Raw genomic sequence first — 22,049 nt, forward strand, 5'->3', positions numbered from 1 at the left:
TGTAGCAAGAAGCGTCTAACATCAGGTGCCGGGGTGAGCAAGAGATACACCTGGGGTCTAAGATATCTATGAGTGACATGAAGTACTGCCTCATACCCTTTTAAGGTAGCTAAATGCTCCACATTCAAGCACCAGTCCCACTTATTCAGCTTATCTTGGAAAGCTCTTTTCTGGTGCATAAACGGTAAGTGTTTTAGCTTTTCATAGGGCCAGTCAATCTCCGTAAACAGTGATTCATTCAATTGTTTATAAGATCCCCCGCTAGGGTGTTTTTCCAGGTCAAAGCTTTGCCCTGCCAGTTTGAGCAATTTACAACGTGGGTTGGCTAAGGCTTTCAAGTAGAAGGAACCTCTCGCGCGCAGTGCCATCCCCCTCAAAGAGACAAGACCCAGTTCCAATCTTAGATACTGTACTGAGCAAGACGGTCCCAGGCCAAAGACAGAGCGCCAGTAGTGTCCCTCTAGTATGTTTAGCCACATCAAGTCTTGCATTGCTAAGGCCTCCAGGCCATATAGAACAGCAGGGACAAAGCATTGCATATACAACTTCATGATACCAGCCATGCTAAAGCCAGCAGTCCCCTTAGCAAATCTACATGCCTGGAGAGTGAGCAGTTTAGCTCGTCTTTTTTTGTTTCTGATAATGGCTTCATAGTCTGATAAGGCCCTAAAATCAAGCCCCAGATATGGGTATTGCTTCACCACTGCAATAGTTCCCAAATTAGTATCAATGCCAGATCGTCTTGGCCCTTTTTTTGCAATAACCATTATTTTTGTTTTTTCCAAGTTTATAACAAGGCCCAATTTAGCAGAGTATTTCTGTAGTTCATCAAGTAGAGACTTAATACCGGTTAATGTCCGGTCAAATAAAATTAGATCATCTGCGTATAGCATTCCCGTAAGTGGGGTATCCTTCAATTTAGGTGGGCAGTTTGATTTTAATGCCATACGTGCCAGCAGATCTGCTACATATAAATTATATAGCATAGGAGCCGTTACGCATCCCTGCTTTACTCCTATGTTGGTACAGATCTCTTTGGATACCTCCCCCCGGTCATTAAGGCGGACCCTTGTAGTGGTATTACTGTGTAGGACTATCAGGATATCTAAGATCCAATGTGGGCATTCCATATCTTTTAACTTGCACCACAGGGTATCCCGATCCACCAGATCGAAAGCACTTGTAAAATCTACAAAGGCAATGAAGAGTGTGGCATCCTTACAGCTCATGGTGTTATTTATTAGCATGTCTAGGGCCCTGATGTTATGGGTAGTGCCTGCTCCGGGTCTAAAGCCAGTTTGGGCATAATGCAAAATCTGTCTTTCAGAAGCCCAATTTTCAATCTCTTTAAGAACCAGCGTATTAAAGATTTTACTGCTCACATCCAGCATTGAGAGTAGGCGATAATTGGCCGGTAAGGTGCGCTCCCCCTTTTTATATATAGGTATTAATATAGACTTATTCCAAGAAGAAGGAATTTGTCTAGATCTACAGATCCTAGAATATAGTGTGAGTAGTATCTGTGCCCAATTATGTGGGTCCTGCTTCAATACCGCATTAGCCAGGCCATTTGGGCCGGGAGCATTGGATGATTTTAAATTCAATATAGCCTGTTTTATATAACTATAGCTCAGGGGGAGGTGCCACGTTAGTGCCCCCATAGTGCTTTGTGTATTGATCGTATTCTCTCTGAAGAATTTGTTTGAAATATAATCTACCCATTTTTCTCCCTGTATGGGGTTTAAGACCTTCAATTTCTGTTCTCCCCCCGCCTTTGCCAATATTTGCCAGATCTTGCGACTATTTTTACTGCAAAGAGCTTCAGCAAATTTTTGCCATTTACTTCTTTTTTGAGTCTGGCGGTATCTTTTTAGCCAGTTGTGATAATTACGTTTTATCTTTAAGGTCTCCGAAGTAAATATATCCACCTCAGTGATAGGAGTTTTGTGTGTTAAGGATCTTAGGGCTCTTCTCATAAGGCGTTTCTGGTCTCTGATATTAGCATCAAATGTTCGATTACCCCCACTCTTCCAACTTATCATTGGAGTAGGATTAGCTTTAAAGAGTGAGTGTGTTAAGTGGGTAATCCAAGATTCAATTTCCTCAGGACTCTTACCCCACATTAATTGCTTGATGGTCTTATCACTAGGGAAGGTGATAGAGGTCATTTTTTCAATATATCTGTGTGTCCATCTAATCTTATTACCCGCAAGGTTAGAAGCCAAATCTTTAAAAGAATCCACCTTTGTACTATCCCCTCCACCCTCTAGAACCAATGTGAGGGATCCATGATCGCTAAAATCGTTCAACATGATGTCAAAATGCATGACATATGAGAGGATACACTCCGATACGGCCACATAGTCCAGAACAGAGCTTTTTTCCCCCACAGTCCAGGAGTCTTTCCCAGGTATATCTCCCCTAGTTCGGCCATTTAGAAAGGTCAAGTTCCATTCTCTAATAATGTCCAACCAGAGGTTTCCTTTGTTATTACTCCTCGTTAGGGGCATATCACATGTATTCTGGACATAGTGGTAGTTCCCACACCCCTCCAAGTCAAAGCATTTTGCGTTCAGATCTCCACAAAGTATCACTGCTGGCTTATTATCGCCTGTGTACCAAGCAGACAAAACTGTATCCAATTTATCTCCTATGGCTTCTGTGTTCTGCTCACCCGGCGGATCATAGATATTAATTATCAGGACCTTATTACAGCCTGCCCAACCACCCGGCGAATTTATTTCAATCGCCAAGGCATTTCCTCCTGGGTTGTCCTGGTGAATCAATTTCGGGTTGTATGTAGACTTAACACCAATTAGGAGACCTCCTTTCGGTCTACCCCTGTCTCCCCTTACTGCCATACATTGAAATATAGTATATCCATCGAACGCCAAGTCGAAAGTTACCCAAGTTTCTTGCAGTAGGAATATGTCCGCAGCTAAGAGGATATTACAGGAGGCTCCCTCATTTATCCAATGTCTATATCCCCTCGTATTCCAACTAATGATGGTAAAAGTTCATTCCCTTTTCTTCTGGTCAAACATTCGTTGTAGCCATTCCCACCCTTGTTCATCACTGAGACTATGTGCAGCCTTTGATGTTGTTGATCCGGCTGCACCAGTGGTACAAGCGCAAGAGCATTTCAGGCACTTTTCCTCCATCAAAACAGTAGGTATGGGAACGTCTAATTTATATCCCAGATATTCTAGGGACGACCAGTTTGCCCTTATCATGGCAGCTGTCTCTGGTAAGCAGCAATGAATTGTGGTTAATTTTACTCCCTTTTGGAGTGAGGGTTCAACAAAGCTGACATCGCTATTATTTAGTATCCTCAGTGATGGGATTTTTGAAAGAAGAGCAAAGAGTGCAGATCTGTTTAATTGAGTGCCCATTTTTTCGCCCTCAATGGGCGCTATAGTAACTTTTTTGATGTCCAATTTTTCGTCACTCGAGGGCTCCCTGTTCTCCACACGAGGAGTTTTGGTAGGCATGTGTTGGGGAAAAGGAGGGGTCGGTACGGCAGCCTCAGTTGCCTGCCTGGGAATAGATACAGAATTTTGTAGCCCTTCTCCTAGTTCAGAGCAATTTTGCATCTGGGCTTCCGAGTGCTGGCTAGGTTGTCCCCGTTGTTCCTCCATTAACCAGCTGGTTAAAGTGCCCACTGTTTGGGCCGATCTTCGTTTCCTTCTGGCCACCCGTTTACGTTGTTTTTTAGATAGATTTTTAACTGGTGGCCGCGGGGTAGAGTTTCGGGGCGGGGGGGAATTTTGGGTTTTTTCCTCAGCTTTCTTTGCCAGTCTTCTCTGTTTTCTGGAGGGCTGTGTTCTATTTTCCACCACCCGCTCCCCTGTAAGAGGAGGTCCATGTTCCTCCTCCATCGTGGTTTCTTTGTCTAATGTTGGTCTTGGGATTGTCTTTCCCTGACCCTTTGGAGATAAAGCAGTGGGTGGTAGTTCCCGCAAGTCAATGCAGGGGATGGTTGGTAGTTTGATAGAGTCTCTCAGCAGTTTATAGAGAGCCAGGACCACTCTCCCCTGAGCTTTTTGATCTTCATGGATCCTACCACAGAGTTTTAGCAGTATTTTGATGGCAAAGTTAAGTGTTGAGTTCTCAGATTGTGATGTTTCGTGAGTGCTATAATCTGATGGTGCAAGGTTATGTACAGAATTTCCAGAGTCAAAGGCCATATTTGGACTAGCCGATAAACGTGGCTCCATTGGTGCGGATATAGGGGTGATCGTTGGTGAGGGGGAGGACAAAGGAGGGTCTGTTTGCGAGGCAGAGGATACAAGGATGGGGTGTTCCTCATCCCCCAACGATGGGGTATTAGCCAAGTTCTTCAAGGTCGGCAGCATAGTTCCTCTTTGCGCCGGGGTGTCTGGTATAAAATCTCTAAGGACAGGAGACCCTCCAGCTTTTTCCTCTATTTGTTTCCCCTCTTGTGTACCCACTTGCTCCTGTAGGGCATAGCACAACTGTAGCAGGGAGTCATTATCAAGATCTAGTGGTAGATAACTACCTTCTCCCTCTATTTGAGGCGTATTCCCTTTTTTTGGGCCAGTCGCGTGACTTCCCTCCTGTGGTTTACTGGGAAAGTATGCATCCAGAGGGCCTTTTAGGGGAAACACCTCTTTGCCTCCTGCGGCGTTCATATCTCCATTTTCCGCCAAAGGAGTTTTACTCAAGTCCGCTATAGGTCCTTTATTAGATCGTAGGCCATAGGGTTTCCTCCCCCTTGCCATTTTATTTCGATTTGATGCCTTACCCGGCATTCTCTTAACCAAGATGGATTTAGTTACAACTTCTTTCCTAGCTCTGCTCAAGTCCAAGGGAGGGAATAGATAAAAGCCGCCTTTTTTGAGCAGCACCACTACCTTGGGCTATGGCAGTTTATTGCCACGCTCCCGAAAGGTTTGCCTAAATAGCGAGCGGATTGCAGTGATAGTATACGCAATAAGAAGGTTAGGGAGAGTTTAGGGCTTTTAGCTTTCCCAAGGTACCTTGGCCTTTTGGCACTAAGGCAATGCCTAGTTCAAATCAGTCACCTTCTCCTTCCTCTCTCTCCCGTTTTATACAGGCAATTTTTTCAATGATCTAATAGTAATAGTATAAGCTGGTTACCTGTACGTGCACCGTGGTATTTGGATCCGCACTTGCTGTTTTGGCTTGATTTAAAATCCTGGAGGGATCAAAGAGGGAAATACCTCCGCAGTCTCCCTCAGTGCACCACCAGTGCCTAACAGCTGCACAACAGCCAGTGCCCTTTACCCCTGTCGGGCTTAACGCCGCAAGGGTGGCTGTCTCTCCTTGAAATACGGCGTTTGGGTCACGTGATCAGTCACGTGTCAGTCCTCGCAGTCGCCGCCTCCTCCAGGAAGCGGATCCCAGCAAGAGCAGGAGCCCTCCCTCGCTCACTTGCTCGCAATGCCGGTAAGGATTAGTAAAAGTTTAAAGTCGCCGCTTCTCCGTGATGCACACTTAGCCTTTACAGATATTATTATATATGTAGTCACTTACAACAGAGCAGGATGTGTGTAGTAGCTGCGCAGCAGTTACTGCCTCTGTGGACATTATCCTGCGCAGGTATAATTATATATGTAGTCATTTGCACCAAAGCAGGATCTGTGTAGTAGCTGCACAGCAGTTACTGCGTCTGCGGGCATTAGCCTGCGCAGGTATTATTAGATATGTAGTCACTTACACCAGAACATGGTCTGTGTAGCAGCTGCACAGCAGTCACTGAGACTGCAAGCATTAGCCTGTGCAGGTATTATTAGATATGTAGTCACTTACACCAGAGCACGGTCTGTGTAGCAGCTGCACAGCAGTCACTGAGTCTGCAAGCATTAGCCTGTGCAGGTATTATTAGATATGTAGTCACTTACACCAGAGCACGGTCTGTGTAGTAGCTGCACAGCAGTTACTACGTCTGCGAGCCTTAGCCTGTGCAGGTACTATTATATATGTACAAGGTCTGTGTAGTAGCTGCGCAGCAGTTACTGCATCTGCGAACATTGCAGAGTCTGAACCGTACCGTAAATGAGATTCGGAGCAGCTACTGTGTCTATGCCAACAACAGGCTGCCCCGTGTAATTTCAAAACCAGATGTTTAGAAAATCACGTACTTACAATATTTAATTTCAACAAGTGATAACATAAGTGCAACACAAGGAATTACAGCTTCAACGTGCATTCCTAGAGGTTGCAAAACGGCTCCTCTTAACAATATAACAACAAAGGGATAAGAACGTCTAAGTTGATGGATGCTAAAAGAAACGCATATAAAATTCACTACAAGAGCCGGACCGCATGCACTCACCTGATGCTGCCTAGAAAACGGGACATGAGCTTTTCGTAAAGGGCAGTTTTCTAGTTCTAATTCGAGAAAGGACAAAAGCAACACTCCGCCTCCACTTCATCACGTGGGCTGTTCTGCGTCACGTGGGTTTAAACGTCCACTTCATCAGTGGGCAGCTCTACATCACGTGGGTTTCAACGTCCGCTTCATCACTGGGCTGCTCTGCGTCACGTGGGTTTTCAACGGCACGTCATCATCATTTTTGCACGAGCTGGAAGGTAAGGCGTTATCAGAGCGATTCCTCTGTTGCAAAGCACATTTTTATTTCGTATTGTTATTTGGTAAGTCTTAAAATTATCTCATGTTGATTGTCAATATTGGGGAGGGGGTATTTCTGTGTGTTTTGGTGATTTATAATGTGCATCAAGTGAGAGTTACTTAAGGTATAGGCGGATTCCTTTTTTTTCGTTATTTCGGTGTATTTTTGGGATATGTAACGTGCATCGCAGGGGTGAGGCAATATTGAGGCGGGGGTATTTTGGGGGTAACTGTACAGTTATTTATTTCTCCTGCATGGGGGGGGATTGTTGCAATGTGTGGAAGAGAATGCTAAACGGAGGCCTTGTACTGCTTTCATTATCAATCACACATTTAAAGTCCCTCTGAGACCCGCTAGCATTGTGTTTGTTTTAAAGTTTGCCGATACTTTCTGAAATGCCTTTACGGCTTAATGACGTGTATCTGTTGTCGTCGTGTTGTTTTCACGGGGACGTCTACGTGCTTAGGAAGAGGATCGCGGAGGCAGGAGTCCTCCACTCCGTGTACGGGCAGGTATACGTTTTTTATTGGGCATTTACAATGCGCTTATTCATCTCGGAAAAGTGCCAGGTATATTAATTATGATAGTGATATTTTTTATTTTCATAGAGCTCATACACAGGTGTTTCACAGCGCAGCAAGGCAGGGGAACGGGGAGAACAAACGCCGATGGGTTTGTTTTTCCTATTTTGATTTTAGTTGCACCAACAGCGATCGTTGTGTGTTCTTGGCTGGTATCCCCATCCTCAGCTCCACCCACCCCCAAACAGAAGTGGTTTATGGCCGTGCCGCACATGCCGAGGGAATTTCGGGGCAGATTCGCCTGTCGCCATCTTCACCCGTATCCAGTGGTGGAAATTGAAAACATTTGGTGGGGGTCGGGTCTCACAAGGGCTGGGGTGGGGGCGGAGTTGAAGGGGTGGTGCCCAAAGAGGCGGGGTTTGGGAGGGTGGAGCTGGCAGTTGACCTCTGATCAAAGGAAATGTCCAAAATAATAGATTAAAACAGCGCAATTTCTTTCATGCGGCTTCTTTTCCAAACTATACATCAATTCCACGGCACTGGCGATGAGTTACTTCACTATGCGAATACTAGTTTTGGCCAGTGTTGAGTAAATATTCTTTAAAATGCACAATTGGCATCCAATTAAAAAAAAACTTCCTCCCCCCCCCCACCCCCTCACCCTGCTACTCAAACATGGTCAGAAAAGGAATGAATTGCCATTTACACTTATGGGTCACTTTTTCATTGGTGCCGAGACAATTTTATGGCCCTGCCTGACCCACACTTGTACAAGGGAGCAAACAGTTTTAAGCAGACTGTTAAAGAATCATTAAAAGGAGCAATTACTCTAGCTACTGGTGAAAGAGCACATAATCTGTGGGGAAATCCTGGTTTAAACCGAGGGATTGTCCTGCAACCTCATTCTTAAAACCTGCTGATTTCTGTTCGCCAACGTTTTTCGCCAGCTCCTGCAGCTCCCCTCTGAAAGCAGTTGGGTGGCTGCATCGTGTGGGATAGTTTCAATGATAATAGGGTTATTTATTTATGCAATGTTTGACGGCTGCCTGTATATTAATTTTTTTATGCAATGTTTGTCGGATGTAAGTATCCGACAAACATTGCATAAATAAATGAATAATCAGGGTCCATGTATCCGACAAACATTGCATAAATAAACTGGGTCTTGGCTGAGGACTGTAACTTCCTCTGTGGACCCTGCATGGGGTCACCAGAGGAAGTTAGTTTGCTTTTCCTGCAGCTGTGACCTGTATCAAAGTCCTGCTGTGTACACTTACAGGGGCGGAGCCATCGGAGCGCTCATGTCAGCAATAAGCTGCTCCGCCCCCTACTCTGTGCCGCCGTGGGCACTTTCCTTTCTTTCTTTTTTTCCGAAGTAAGCCAGCGCAGAGCATGGGTTTGGGGTTTGCAGCGGCTGACTGGCCGGATCCCGCGATCCGGCTACACATCTAGTGCCGGATCTCGGATCCGACGAGAGCCGGCCCAATGACCAGTGCTGCCGTTTCTGCGCAACACGGCTTTCACTGTCATAACAGCAATGCGCTCACTACGACGGCATGCAGTTCCCTTGGAATGATTTCTGTAACTTTAGTGCCTTTACGAGGTGAGGGGTTATGAACATTGCAGGGAGATGTGCCTGACTTTACCGCTCAGTGCTGCCAGGCAGTGCATTGAGCTGTACTGGCCAGAGTCTGTACCACAAGATGTCTCTTGACCCCCCCCCCCCCCCCATTTCTTTATTTCTGTATAGGACCAACTTCCTTCATTTCCCTGCGACTTCCTTGATTTACCTGTGTTGTCTCACTGACTAGGTGCCTACATGTTGCTTTGGTAGTATACAGTGAAAATGCATACTCCTATGTAGTCTTGCCAGCAAGATAACGATGAGTATTTAACCCTAACAAATAGCCATACTGTAGGCAGAGTTCTTCAATCTGTGGGGCGTGTGATCCAGGACAGCGAGAAAATACATGCTCAGTCAGTGCAACGTGATGAGGGCGTGGAAAATAAATGCAGCCTGGACAGGCTCTTGCTTGAATTTGGATCGCGTGTCCACGCTGCGTTGTTGCTTCTTGCTCGTGACGCCAGCGTCTTATTGCCTGTTAAGGGATGCCGCTTCTCGGCTCAGACCGCCACACCACAGTTGGGCGTAGTGCGGGGAGGCGAGCGTTTCATGCATTTGTCGGTCCCTCTGCTTCCCTCTCCCCCTTTGGACCCACGAAGACTAACTGGTGGGGAAAGGTGAGCACGGGGGCTGGATCACTGCAATGCTGGTTCCCCCTGGATCTCTCTCCCTCTGTGCCCCCACCTTGCTTGGCCATAGGGGAAGAAGAGGCGAGCGGCGACGGAAGCATGCTATGCCAGTGTTTTTATGATATCCAGCAATTGCTGTGGGGTAGCCAGATATCGTACAACACCTGTCCCTCTGCCTCGTCACCCCTCTGGTCCAAGGGACAGCGCTGGCCGGGTCCGAGATCCGGCATCAGATGTCTGGCTGGATCTCGGGACCTGGCCTGCCTCAGCCATGACCAGGCTTTATCAAGCCCCCAGCTTTGCAGAGGGAAGCTGGGGGCTCGGTGACCTAATCTAAACAGGGCTCCTTTCCCCAGCCGTCACTCGCGTATTTCTTGGCTCTGTTTGCTCATCCCGTTTGTTTTTTCTGTCCTGAAAGGAACACCACAGAAATCAATGGGCCATGAACATCACTGTGGCAGGGAGGGGTGTGGTCACTGTTGAAAGCAGGCATTCTATATGCTGGACACATTATTGTTCAAATGTGCGTTTTACACATTCAAAGGAAAAAAGTAATTTCCAAACTCAAAAACACTGCTGAAACTTGCGTTCACTAGTTTTCTTTGAGATGTATGGGTTTTTTTTCGTAATTTTTATTTTCTCTTTGAGCACCACACCAATAAAATTTGTGTGCCCCTTGCTTTGCGTTTTATCACAGGTTATGTTCATAAAGATGTTATGATTACAAATAACTGCTGTCAGCACAGTGGAAGCATTTATTAGGAAATTAACCTGGGTTCATGGGTGCCAAACGGAGGCAGAAATACCACAACCCATCCCTTGGCCAAACACATTTTATAGCACTTCCTTTTTTTTTTATAAGTAATTGCAAAAAGCCCTATTGATTAACAAGTTTTGCATATTTTGTTTTTATTGTTTTGGTTAAATTCAAACTTAAACAAAGTCTCTGCAATGGTCTGTCAACCTGGTGAGCTACCCTCCGACCATCTACTATACAGCAAGTCTATGCATCCCATGGTATACTAAAATGCTGCATTGCCAACAGTACAGAAGTGATTTTAAAATGGAATTCATGTATATCATCTGCTGTGGGTGCCAGGCCTTCGCCTGCATGTAGCACCATATATTGCAGAGAAGCCAGGGGCCCTCGTGTGTGGCATGGCAGCCGTGGCAGTCTGCTGCTATGTCAGCGCTGTCACCTAACTGCAGTATAAGCTACATGGCTATTACTCGATGTTTCCGAAAGTTGGCTCGGTGAGTTAAGAGCTACTGTCGTATTCTATGTAAGATATGTAGATGAATGATTTTAATGGCAGCAGGCTGGACCTCACAACTGTTAAGGGTAACCTATAACAAGCTGATGCTCTTTCGCTCGCTCTATTATTTTGTTTTGTCTCCGAGTATGAGTCATGTTTTCAGGTATGTGCTCTTGACTGCTCTCTCTACCAGCTGGGGTGGACTGGCCTATAGGGAACTTTTGGAGATTTCCCGGTTGGACCTTGCACCCTAGGTCCCTTTTGTGTACCGGGGAGGATGTGTGCCGACTGGAATGGTGTACTGTGCACATATTGGTACGGTCAATCTGGTACGTTTATATAATTTTTTTTATTGTAATTGTACTTTTTCAATTGCAGGAACAAAAATTGGCTTAATCATCCCATCTTGGACAGCAAAGTCCCCAGCAGCAATGGCACCATTAAAAAATCCTGACATCTGTATTAGAACTTTCCGACGTAAGAATGTCTTTTTTTTTAAAACTGTATTTTGCTGTGGGTGATGGGGTAGTTTTAAAGGTATAGAAGGAGTCACAGTGGGGGACTTCAAACCTATTTTTGAGGCTATTCCTTTCTCATGTCCAGTTTGGGGCGGTACAGAAAGTTCACGTCTCAAGTGGGAGTTACATTTGCAGTGCACTGTGTACTCTCTCCTGGTTTCCCAGCGTTACGTCCTGCTTACTAGCTCATGCCTAACACCCAAGAGTTGGTTTTAACCCCTGCTCATTTTTGAAGTCTCAGCTAGACCCATGTATCCTTGACTGACTGTTTTCCTTTCAGCAGCATCGCTCCAAGCATCGGTGTGTCAACCTAACCACCTGTGTCCCAGCAAGAAAAATCCAGTGAAGCACTTGACCCAGTCGCGCAGGCAAGTAAGGATTTCTTCTCCCTATGTAATATTGGTTGAGTAGAAGTGCTGAAGGTTTATATCGGCCCTGTGTAATGTGCATCCAGGTGTGGTTTTCGCCACCCGGTGGCCTAGTCCAGGACCACACTTCAACAAAAAATTTGAGCTAGAACTTCACGATCTGAACAGGGAGCCTTCTGAGACTTGTATCAATGTGGTGTTTTTTTAAATCCAAGCAGCATTTCTGACCCATTACTGCTGAGTTTAATTTTTCCCCCAAGCTTTTCACGTGGTTTTGTTTTTCGCCCCCACCCTTTTCACGTGGTTAGTTTAAATCTTACGTGGTGTTTATTTAAATCTTTTAACGCATTTTTAATTTGAAAACTTTAAATGGTCTTTTAAAAAATCACGTGACATAAATTAACGTGGGGGGTTTGCAGTGTCAGGTTCCTTTTTTAGATGGATCATTGGTACTAAGTGAAGAAAATATCTTTTTCACTGTACTGATTTTGGGGGCGGGGGGGTTAGATTTAGAAAGACCGTTCTATGACCGCTCAGTGGTCTTTCTAAATCGAACAATCATACTAGTCAAACCTCTGTCACACATGAGTGCGTGCAGTGGCTGACAGGCGCTGTGAGACCCAGCAGAGTCGTCACAGGAGGCAGCGGTGTGTTTTGGACTGTGTGTGCGCATGTGGGTAAGATGCGTGTGTTGGGGAGGGAAATTGGGAGTTCGGGGGTCCCCCCTGATTGACAAGTTTATGAGCAGATGGGGAAGGAGAGGGGCAGTATGTGAATTCCACACTCTAAAGTCAATACAAAAATGGCCAGGAAAATTTTTTTTTTGTTTTTTTGTTCGGGCTTTAAAATGCAGAAATAACACATAGAACTGGATAGTTTCCTAGTGCCCAAAGATGGTAGGAATCTCAAACGAAAAGTGGAAAGAGAGGTGGAAATGGACACGAGAAATGCAAAAACACGGAAATATTTCTTTTGGGTTCACATGGATCACAGTTGCTGACAAGTTAAGCTGCAGTGTGTGCTTTGTGGCGCTACGCTAGCAAGCCTGAAGCCAACACTTGGGCGCATTTGGAAACAAAACCTTAGCAAAAAAGACCATGGATTTGTTTGTACGGCAGCTACAAGGCATACACAAACAAAAGACACTGTTAAACGTGGCCGCAGTACCTGCAAATGCTTTGGAAGCTTCTTACCACATTATCTCGGAGGGAAAGCCCTTTACAGATGCTGAGAGTAATTCTGCCAAAAATTCTCACTGTCAACTGGGTAATGCTTAGTGACGGTGCAGCAGAGAAATGCAAAAGTATCTTTGTCTGACACCACAATTTTCCGCCGCATCACTGACCTGTCCTCTTCTATCAGTAAAGAATTGATATTGTGCTTGAAATGTTGGAGAAATATTTTGTAAATCAATTCAGGGCAGAGCAACTGCATCTATAGTCATTGACATTGTTAACTAAGTTCCCACTGCCTAAAGTGGGAGGTGGGAGGCCTGTGTTTAGTATTTGCTTGGATGGTGCTCCTTCAATGTCTGGTGCTAGAACTTCGTTAAAAGCAAAAGTGTTGATAGTTGCTCCACATATATTTTGTGAAGACACACACTGCGTGAACCCTGGGAAGCTTTGCCTTTGAGCGATATGGGGAATGGACTCTGAGAGGTGCTGACTTTTTTTTGTAAAGTTTGGCCTCTAGTGCGGTGCATCTTAATAAAATGCACATCTGTTTGCCACATTATGTGCAGAAATGGAGCTGAACATGATGCTTTGTTTCACACAGAGGTCAGGTTGCTCTCCAGGGGGAAATGTTTTATATTGTGTTTAGGAACTCTGGAACAAAGTGAGACGCTTTCTCCTGGGTTTAGACCAGACGAAAGAAGATCCTCTGTGTGATTCACACTGGCTTGCATGGGTGTAATTTTAGGGGGGGGGGGGGGAAGGGGTGTTTGACCCCCCTGCCCCCAACAAACCTTCATGGCACACCATTTTGTCCCCATTCCTTTGGTTGGGTCACCTTTTCTTCAGATGTCATGTCGCCCCCCCCCCCCCCCCCCACACATTTTCAGCAAAGTTACTCCACTGCTGGCTTGTACTGTTAGCTTACTATGGTGACTTCTTTGAAAAGATACATTTTCTAAAACTCTCCCTGTAAGGCACAGAAAAGAAACCACATAATTGGCTATGAATGCAAAAATGTCAGCATTTAAGAAGAAGTTGGAGCTTTGGAGGAGGAGGGTTAATCTCTGCATTCCGACGTGTTTCATTATTAGCAGATGCTCTTGAGGAGGTGGAGTATGATCTTTTCATGTGTTGCTGAACTAATGGGAAACCATCTCAGAACCTCCCTCAAAAGCATTTCCAGAGGACAATTGTAGCATCAATGACTGAGTGGTTCAGCCTTTCCTATCGGACGTAGGGACCTACCCACCTCCAGGAGGAACTAATGGAACTTCAAAGTAACCGCCTACTGGAGAGTCAATTAAAAAAAATAGTCCTTGGGTGGATTTTGGCAAAATGCTGTTTCCTCCTTTTATCCAAATGCTGTCAATGTACTGTTACCTTTCAGCACCTCGTACCTTTGCAAGATTGGATTTTCACTTTTTGCAGCCCTAAAGAATAAATAAAGCCAACCACAAGTTATTGCAAAAATGTAACCCAATAGTGATGGCTGGCTGCTGAAAGGCAGGCCCACCCTTCACACTAGCTCTCCAGTATGCCACTGTCCAACTTACAAGTGACTGCATTGATAGTAATCAAATTTTTGTACTTAAGTGTGTCCTACGTTAATCTTTGAAATAATATCCAATGCTACTTTTAGTCACATCCCCTGTAGCAAAAATTTCTGAATGCTGCGTTTACAAATGTTTGCCCTCTAATTTGAGTTATTGCAAGCAATGATTTTGAAAGAATGTTGTTTGGTACCCACACCTCCATTTGGCACCATTCTACACCAGATAAACATTTTAGAGTCCATGTGGATAGAGGGGCCCAAGCCAGGTGCCTTTTTGTTAGGGAGGGTTTGGGGGTCAAACAAGTTTGAAGACCACAAGACCACTGCCTGTAGAGTGACTATCTTGTTATCAAGAAAATGTTTTTTTTTTTTTAAAAGGCAAAAAACCTAATTGCTATCTTGCTGGCACAGCTATATGTTAACATATATTTTGATTGCTAGTTTGGATGAGCACTTAACCTCCCTGGTCCCTAGGGGAGAGTGCACGTGTGGGCTTAAACAGCAGAAGATTAATGTACTAAACGAACCTTTGCAAAATCCCTGGTTGCTTTAAAATGGTCCATTATCCAAGTGCTTGCTGTGCCCTTGTGTGCGATGTTGCTATGCGTCCGGTACGGTGCATATACAACTCGTACCCATGACCGCACCTTCAGTGGGTAGGAGCGAAGTCATTTCGGTGCTTTACTGGGAAGGAAAGAGTTGCAAGGACCCAGCCATACTCAAGATTTGACTCTTGTCTGCTTAAGAACATTGCAGTGTCGCATAGCCTCTGTGAGAATGTGTCTCTTGTGTATATAGAGGGCACAATGCTTGTACTTTTCAATAAGTTGCCCAGACAGCTGCATGCCAGTGCACAGACACCCGCTGGGATAGATTTCCCTTGTGTGGGGTTTGTTGATGTGTGGCTTGTGAGAAGAGTGTGTGACTTTCGCAGCATCTTTAATATTGCTTAATTCTGAAGTAGTGTGCCGAGTGGCAACGTTTTGTTTGGCTAGCATGAAGGATCACTACGTTTTGAAGTGTGTGGCAGACTGTTTGAGCCGTAGTCTCAGGCTGGGGATGGTTGAAACGCCCTGATGAATGAGTTCTTTGATTCCTGTATTCCTCCTTCTGGCGGCACATGGTGCTTTGGGCTTAGATTTGCTTTTGTGATTCAGGGCACAGAGAACGGTTGCAGATATTGGCCATCCAAGCTCTCATGAAGAAGGGAGAGAGACTCCTGTAACCAACAGTGGAGAAATGCCCCTTTTAGCAATGCTGGCAACCTGATCATTGCTTTCGCTTAAGCCGTTGAACACCCGCCAACTAAAAAAAAGTGGCATCCATTAATTGTCCAGCAACTGAATTTGCATTAAAGGAGAAATTCAACGCTCACCATACCCTCCCCCCCGCGCTTCCCCTTCTGTTTCAAGCTGGGGAACATTGTTGAAATTTGTGTAATGTAAAAAGTGGGCAGGTTCAAGGTCAAAGCACCCCTAAAGAGGTTCTGTAAAGCTGCCCCCCCCCCAAAAAGCGAACTGTCTGGCATTCAAAGACTCATTTTATATTGTAATGACTCATGCTCTACTCATCTACGTTTAGTTTGTTCAACACTTTGCAGAAAATATACAAATGTAAGTTTCAGGGACTCTGGATTACTGCATGTTCTAGTTATACTTATGTCACATTCTCTATATAGGTTGATGAGGTACCCGGGGGGATTTTATTGCCCCTTCAATGCGTTTTTAAAAATAAAAATGTATTTTTTTATTTTTTTCCAACCACTTCACCTAAGCAGTTAATTGAAGAACGTTTGCTTGTAAACTTTATTGAATGCTTGCTAGGGATAGTGATCCCTGTCATTAATTTTGAAAATATCTTTTTTGATCATCGTTTATGAATGATGGGACCAGTTCATTCTCATTAGATGATGTTGAGCTATTTTCTTGCTTGTCTGGATTTTTCCGCATCCTTGTTTATCAGGACTGGTGCGGTAGCGGGAATTTTCTGACCTGGGCGTGAAAGGAGTGCTGTGAATTGCTTTGCTATTTGAAAGTGGGAGATCACTTTATTCCCTTAACCCCTTAAGTGCCAAGGGTGAGGTATCTTGTCCTTCGGATTACGTACCTCGTCCTTGGCACATAAGGGGTTAATGAAACAGAAAACGTTAGAAGGCATTGAATGGCGAAATCCCAAAATCACCAAAGAAAGCCTTGGGGGTGGGGGGGAAACCCATGGCAGTTGAAAGTTTAAGGCAGTGCAAAGGCCCCCCCGGAGTAAAATAATTTCTGCCCCCACCACAAATGCCTATATTTTCTATTAAAAAATGTTACCATAATCCTTCAAGCTGCCCAGTCTGAAGGCCTCTGCCATAAGATGCCCTAGCTGTTGGACGCCCCCTTTTCATGGGTGGGGCAACTCCTTCCCAGTTCCACACAATGACTGTTATACGGATCGGGCTGATTGCTTTCAAACTGTTGCCAAGTAGGGGATAAATGCTCCTACTGGCTCACTCCCCCTCCTCCTCTCTGGCTTTAATGCTGTTGCTGCTCCGATGCCCCCACAATGTTCCACACAAAAATAGTCCATGCCTTCCTCAGATGGGTCCACCCGACCCTCTATGTAATAGGTTATCTACATGTATCCAGCTGTGGTGCGGGATGCATGTGTGAGAAACCATGCCTCTGCAAAGTTTACCCATGGCTTGGTTTACTTTTTTGCAGGATTTTTCCACTGCTATGAGCGCTGCACTAGTTCAGCTGTAGTGTATAATTTATTGCACATTAGCGATGCTTATGGGGAGCCTTGTGACCCTTCTGGAGGATAGTGCCTGACTCATATTAGCAAAGGCCTTCCTGCGAAGGTGCAATATTTACTTTTTGTTCCCCCCAGTAAAGATCACTTTGGTCATGGGTTCTGTCACTGCATACCCTCCTATTTCCTGTACATATTGCTGTCTGCAAGGTGGGGCTCTCTATGGTTGATATTTACATTTAAGAAACTGAAACATGTGTTTGTCTTTTAAAGGACACACACAAAATGACTGCAGCATTTTAGGTACAAGAGTTCTGCAGTTAAGAACGTATTGCCTCTCCAGAACATACACCTCTAATTTGCGAACAGATGTAACTAGTTAAAGCCACAATGGGTGGAAGTCTTGGAGGAAGCTAACGCTTCACTCATAAATCGGGACACATCAGGCAGGAACATCCATACCAAGCCCACTATAAATTAATGGTTTTGGGTAAAGACCTGGTTCAAAAATACTTGGCACATATTAAATTTACATACATATTTTATTTTTTCTTTCAGACAATAATTCAAATCATCATGGCATTCTTTGATTCAGACAATTCTCTGTGCATTTGAAAGGATGGGGAATTTGAGCCTTTGCACTTCCTGGTGAAGTTAATTGGAAATTGCTGATAGAGGATATTGATGAAAGTAGAAGAGAAATAACGTGAAGAAAAGGATTTCAAGGTGTCATGCTTTTCTAGTTAGGTAAGCAATGTGTTTTTTTTTTGGGTCATCTATTTGATGTTTGGGGGGAGGAGGGTACATCTGATGTCCCTATGTGGAGTTGTTCCCCTTTTTCACACATACAGATGAATGCTACACAATGCCCACCTCATTTACAGCATCTCTTTCCTCTAGAGTTAGTATAGATGGTCTACTGATTTCTCTTGTTATTGGCGAAGCGCTATGGGTTGAATGCCCTCGGGGACCGTAGTCCAGGTCAGAGTATGTGTGTAGCTAGGACAGAGAATGGATTGCTATTGGCGAATCACACTCTACCTCCTTAAAGTTAGGTATACAGTCTTTTAGAATTAAAGTAAAATAATATCATCAGGGTATTCCTCTGTAGGTGAATTTATTCCAATAAAGTCAGCCGACACGTGTTTTGACCTTAGCCGTCTTCAAGGCCTTGAAATTGAACACTTGGTATGGTGACCAGGTTTGGAAGTTGATTGTGAAAATATGTTGAAACAGTTTTCTGATAGTACTTGATGATTAAAGGGTTGAGTCCTGAGAGGCCTGTCAATGGCTGGCGGTTGTGCTAAAAGTCTTTAGTGGTGCTTGGACATCCTGGATTGGTGCCCCAAATCGAAATCCCTAAACTATCTTTTTAGATTTTTCTTTTTTTTACACCTTTAGCTGCAATCCTGAAAATGTAGTCCACGGGTTGGGAAACTAATCCAGGATGCTCAAGGTAGAGTGCGATTCGCAAATACCAATCCGGTTTCTGTCCTATTCATTCAAGGTCTTTGTGCGTAGACCTTGTGGAATTGGTGATGCAGCTCGCCACTATTTATAAATTCTAGTGGTCACGGCGCACTCTCAACGGTATGTACCCATACACATTGATTATGTGTGCAGCTACTCTGAGTTGTGGGTAGCTGCATGAGGAGGGAGGGAAAGCGCCAAGGAGAGAAAGAATAAGCAAAACTCCAAGGGGGCGGATAGGGTCACGCTTAAGGGGCGTCACCCCAGTGTACAGCTCAGTCAAAATGTTTGTTGTATTGGTAGTCAATTATGAAGTTTCAACTTGCCTTTTTCTTACCCGCAGCCAAGAAACAGTATTAAGACACAGGAAACATTTGATGAAATAACGAAAAGCTATATTTGAGGCATTAAAAAGAAAGGTAGAGGAGAAAAAGCAACTACTGGTGGAATCTGGAAAAAGAAGATGCAGTGAAAAAAACAAGAGAATTATATTGTAGAAGCTGATGGGTGAAAACGTGACTGTTCGAAAATGTATTAATGGCTGTTCACAAAAGCTGTAAAACCTTTTTGGCAGAGATGGCTAGTGTTCTTCATTCCTTCCTCAGAACCTGCCTATTACTTCACCTGGACAATTGATAGACACAGCATTAAATCGGCAGATATCTGTGTAATGTTTCAGTTCCCAAAGATGTAGCTGTGCAACAACTGTAAAATATTGGACTGTAAAGTAACCTGTCGATTGTCTGCTACAAATGTTTTGTCGGACAGATCTAATTTGACAAGCTCAACTCTATCACCATGTCTTCTTAACAGTGTGTTCTTGTTACAGTATGACGGTCATGCCTGTTTGGACCATGAAGTGACAACTACACGTTACCACACACATGTGCAATCTTTCAGATTATGGTTTAAAAAAAAAAAACAATGGCATTGGAACATACTCAGAACAGAGTTTGTTTGCTACGTCAGCCACTGCTAATTTACAATGCAATTGTAGCTCACATGCTGCTCTGTGAAACTGAAGATGCAAGTGATCTTGTGCGTAGAACTATTATAGTTGATTGGTGAATTAAATGGTACATGTTTTTGTGCTATTGGATTTCTGTTTGGGGTCAGCTAATGTTTTCTTGGGTGTGGTGAGTGGTCGAACTAATTGCTAGCTGCTCATAGTGATATTGGGGTGACGTGATCTACAGTCTTGTCATGCAGGTAGACCTTCTGTTTAGGTCACTGAAAGTGTTTATTTTAGTGCAGTGATTTGTAATCGTGGGAGTTAATTGGGTGTGATGCCATGTTAGCTAGAGGTGAGATATGAAATGAGGGAGTTTAGAGGTTGGTTCGTGGGGTGGATTTGTAGTTTTGTATACTAAAATCAGCAAACCTTAGTTGATGACATTTGAGTGCTCTAGCAAAGATGGCGAGTAACGGCTGCAAATTCCATGTTTTCCAGTATACTATCCATAAGTCTAACCCTATAGTAATACCACCCATCTTGCACACAAGGAATCAAAACCCTTTTCCTAAATCGTTTGAAAGCAACATCCTCCTGAAGTTGTCTGCAATAATCGTTCACAATTTCAAACCCGTCCTAAAGTTGTCATGGGGTCATCCTGGAGTAATCCCCCACCTATTCTGAAGTTGTCATGGGGTCATCCCCACCCATCCCTGAAGTCATCCTGGAGTAATTCGCACCATCTTGAAGTTGTCATGGGTCATCCTGGAGTAACACAAGATCATCACTGGAAGTAATCAGAACTCCTCTTGGAGTAGTTTTTGTGATAACTCTAGAGTCATCTCATTTGAATATTTCAGCCTATATAGGTACTTAAGGATGGCTTCGGATGATCTCGCTGAACTAGCCATGGATGATTCTAGGATGGAGTCACCTGATGACTTGAGAATAATTCCAGGAAGATCTTCCTTTTTGACTTGGGCAGTAACATTATTTGAATGTTGTATTTCTGCATAGTGTTTTGTTTCACTACTAAAGTTGATGTCATTCAAACTAATTAGGTATTGTATATGTCAACATTTGCCGGCTGCTTGTCGCTAGCATGGTGCATCTGAATCATGCTGTGTGCTCGGGCGACTCATACGATTTTGTCTACGCTGTGCTGTTATGCTCAATGTGCTTGTTATGCTGCCCGTTTACGGAAAGACAATATGTTCTCCTGGAGTTTAATGTACTATATACATGCACCAAGGCAACGCGATCGATAAAATACACATCACTGCTCTGATTATAGTGGTTAGAAATTCATTGGAGCATAATGCCAATTTCACAACATCCACAAGCCTGTAATATGTTTTTTGATCCCCTTTGGGAGCGCTATTCTCTCCTGAGGGAGCAGCAGCTGCTGTTTAGGGTAAGAAAAGCCCTCGCAACATACTTTCTTCTTTTGTCTGTGTTTAACTCCACTATCCTGCGCTCTCTCACCGCCTCGGTCTTCCTTGAGCGTGTGCAACCCTTCCCCTAACAGGGTCTCCTCGGCCGCTATCTCCGATTTCCCCCACCCCCTCATTCACCAGAAACTAAGACCATTGTGCATCTTCCTGTTTCTACGTAAGCACGGTGGCTGGCGCAAACGCAACTTTGAAGTCCTGGTACGCAACTATCAACTGCTCTGGTGCCTTAAACACGCTGCACGGAATTGACCTCAATCATCAAAACAGAAAAAGGGACAATAACAACAAAAGTCCCTCCTGAGAACCCAAAACCTGGGCTGCAGAGGCAGTATAACAAAAGTGACTGACACTGAAGAGGGAACAACATGGTTTCCACGACCCCTTATTGAGAATATATTGGGCGGCCATAACACAATAGTGCTTGTCTAAGCATTAAAATAAAAAAGCACTAATAGAAAAACTATATTCATAACATGAAAATCATATTTGTTTAAAGTTTTGTCAGACTGACCCCGGGAGATGATGTGCTCTTTTATTCGGACTGAATTACTTGTAATTTGTATTACTTATATTACTATTCTTCATAGCCCCAGTACTTACTTTTGAGGTCAATGCCCCACGAACAGGAAACAAAAAAGTTTCTCCTAGGACCACCCACCTCCTGTCGGTTGGAAGGGAATACATACTATCACTGGCCGATCAGTTATTACCAGCCAGTGATGTATCGTTGCAGTAACGGATTGGGGACCCGCAGCGCTCGCCCCTTTTATTGTACACGTCAGTCACAACACATACTATCCCTGACCGTTCAGTTAATAACAATCGCAGATATTGTGGGCCCTTTTCCACTTGTCGGGAGGAAGAGGAGCTTTATAAGTACTTTGACGAGGAAGAGTAGGAGTAATGAAGATTACCTCTTCTTTGTCCCAGTACTTAAGTTTGTGGAATACCATAGCCATAAGGCATACCTCTCAATACTTTTAGTGCCCGGAGGGGGTGAAAACAGAGTTAATTCTGGGCAGGTGAGAGCACATTGAAGTGCCTGGGGAGGAGGGCAAGTCTAACGATTCCGAGGTGGTGGATTTGTTACAGGAAAGTGATGACTTTTTTTTTTTTTAAACACCCCCCGATATTTTCAGAAGCTGCCGATACAGACTCAGACTGTTTACAAGGCAAATGA

General features: G+C 44.3%; 1 protein-coding gene across 1 annotated transcript in view; it reads right to left on the minus strand.

Moving 5' to 3' along the window:
* The window catches only part of LOC138567392 (E3 ubiquitin-protein ligase RNF216-like), a 2,013,370-nt gene extending 2,006,993 nt beyond the window's left edge, over positions 1-6,377 (minus strand). Inside the window, exon 1 of the mRNA XM_069645556.1 lies at positions 6,320-6,377. The gene's annotated coding sequence lies outside the window, so the exon portion shown is untranslated. The remainder of the gene's footprint in view (positions 1-6,319) is intronic.
* Between the last annotated feature and the right edge of the window lie 15,672 nt (positions 6,378-22,049).

This window comes from Ambystoma mexicanum, chromosome 2p (assembly GCF_040938575.1).
Source record: "Ambystoma mexicanum isolate Mex_15411 chromosome 2p, UKY_AmexF1_1, whole genome shotgun sequence".
Lineage (NCBI taxonomy): Eukaryota > Metazoa > Chordata > Amphibia > Caudata > Ambystomatidae > Ambystoma > Ambystoma mexicanum.